The sequence below is a fragment of the Corylus avellana genome, chromosome ca8 (genome assembly GCF_901000735.1).
Source record: "Corylus avellana chromosome ca8, CavTom2PMs-1.0".
NCBI classification, from domain to species: Eukaryota; Viridiplantae; Streptophyta; class Magnoliopsida; order Fagales; family Betulaceae; genus Corylus; species Corylus avellana.
Genome location: NC_081548.1, coordinates 19,457,393 through 19,460,266, shown reverse-complemented (window position 1 = coordinate 19,460,266; position 2,874 = coordinate 19,457,393).

Below are 2,874 nucleotides of genomic sequence, written 5' to 3'. Positions count from 1 at the left end.
TTTTTAATAAAATTTCTTCAAACTTTGTTCTTGCAATTTTAAAAAAAATGTGATTCTCACATGAGAAGTAACACATGTCATTTTTATAGAATATGTTTGAGGAATTTTCTCCAAACTTAATTTGGAGGAAAATTCTATCCATAACCGATATGAACTCCCTTGGTTTGCAGAATAAACCATTGGAATGAAATGATCTATTCCTAGGAATTTACATAGAGGAATGGACAATGTTTTCCAAAAAAGTCATCTGCCCACAGTAGATCTTGGGGTGGCGCGGCCACCCTCACACCTTCAACCAACTTTTTTTTTTTATTTTTTTTAAATTTGAGTTTTGGAAAAGTTAGAAATCATATGACTTTTTTTTTTTTTTTTTTTTTTTTTTTTTTCAGTAATTTTGGTTGAATTCCAATTATGAAATATGTGTTGCTACCAAATTAAAAAAATTGGAACAATTATTTAATTTTAACATCTTCTATTTCTAGTAATACCTAATTTATCTATTCATTTTCTTAATAAAATACATATTATACAAATCAAACGAGGCGTAAGGACTTAATTAACTCTCTTGCCTTCCTGCGTCATAATTCATTTCACAACAAGAACCAGTTGAAAGGCTTTCGACCATTTACCACACACTGACACCGCCTCTCATGCAAAACTAGACATGGGCCTTATTTGTTAAACCCCTTGGCACTATTCATTTTCCACCACACTATTCACTTCATTTTTTTCAAAAAAATATTCTCACTTTTTTATCAAATCATTCACTTTTTATATTACATTATTTATTTTTTATTACTATTCAAATAAAAAAATCACTACAAAACAAAATTTTTTACTTTCCAATACCACTTTTTCATTTTTCCATACCAATTATTATTATTATTATTTTATTCTTTTTATCCATGAATAGTGCAGTAGAAAATGAACAGTATCGGGGGTTTAACAAACACCCCCATGAACTCCCTCCTCAAATAAACATAAACACTCTTTCCCAGCCACAACACTTTAACACGATCTGGAGAGGAGAAATTAAACCGACAATAAAAGAAATTTCAGAGGGAGGTCGGTGGAGAATTATAGAAACATTTTGGATGATATGCCATTTTCGCTTTCTGAATGGTACATAAACACACACAAAAAAGGCACAAGAAAAAAAAAACAAGAATGAAATAATATATATTTTTTTACCTCAGCTTTAACGGCGATGAAATTGGATGAAATCTCCGATCCTGAAAGCTTCAGTCTTCACCTTCCTCAACTAAAGACTCACAGATTAATTCTGTTTAGAGGAGCCCAAAGGTTTTTGCTTTTGAAGTGCATGCGTTTGGCTCTCTTAACGGGTAAGGCGAATCTTTTTATTTTCTCCAAAAAAAAATCACACGTCTCTCCAACTAGAAGGGATTCTCATTATTTGCTCACACTTTAATTTGCATCAATACCTTCCCAAATTATTAAAATTTGTCAAAGAATAATAAAAATAAAAATAATTTAAAATTCTAATTTTTTTTTTATTTTTAAAAAGGCAGGATCAGATTTTTGGTTTTTCTTTTATTCCCTTTTTAACAGAATTTATAAGGCTATTTTCGTCTTACTAAAAACTTTTTGGCCATTTTTATCATTTTACTAGCTTAGAAGTACAACAACAATTTTTGATAATTTCAACGACATTGATGCAAATTAAAGTTTAAAGAGACATTGACAATCCGAGATAGTTTGAGAGGTATGCAGACTAGCTCTTGCCACTTTTTTTTTTTTGTTTTTTGCTTATTTGTGAATGAATGCACTTCAAGGTAATTGGCCGCGTGAATTAAATTTACTTGTATAATTTTTATGAACTTAATGGGATTTGCCTTTTGAGGTTGATGTCCTTTTGGTATGTGTTGACGGACATTTAGAGGTTCATGTCCCAATTGCTTTAACTACCGCTTCTGCCGCTTATTTCTTGACTTTTCTCTAAGATTAAAAAATAATAATAATAATAATAATAATTTTTTTTTTAATTAATGTTTTTTTTTTTTTTTTTTTTCACTGTATTATGTTTTGAGTCTTTTGTTAAGAATCCACCCCCTTTCCAATTTAGATCCCATGTAACCTTTCCTTATTTGATTAAAAATAAGAAAAGAAAAAAGAAAAAAAAAAAGTAACAAAGTCGAGAGAATGGTGAGATGTTCAAGTTATGTTCTTAGCAGAAACGTGGCTAAACAATTGGGAGGTACTTAATGGTTAAGGATAAAATCCAATGAATCGAGATGACTAAAGGCTTCAACGTACAGCCGCCCAGCAGCAGCTCATGGGACTCCTTGTTTCACTCCATGGTGTCTTGTCTCTTGACAGCTACGGCTGTATTCTCATTTCTAATTTCTATTCCGCCAATGTATTTCTTTAGTTTGTGAATTGTTTTTGTATTCTCCTGTACGTACGAATTAAGCTCTCAATCCTTTGTGGTTTTATGAAACAAAAAACAGAGATTTCTCAAACTGTTAAAATAAATGCCCCTTGAGAACATGTCTAGGAGATTCAACGAATTCAACTTGAGAACATGCAAATAGGATTTATATTATATAAAAAAATTTACATATCCCTTTACAGAAAAGAAAAAAGAGATGACAAAATTTCCTAATCTCCTAATCTTATTCGTAAAATTCAGGCTTTGTTAGTTAAACACTTTCATTCTCCCTTTTGTTTTTTATGTTTAAAACAAAAATATTAATACACCGTACAAAACACTCAAAATTATTTTTTTACGCCAAATCCAATTTAATTCACTAGCTAGTAAATTCTCGTGGATTAGTGCTCTTAATCAGTGCAATGGATTGAACAAATTAAACTTTGAGAACATGCAAATAGGATTTATATCCTATAAAAAAAAGA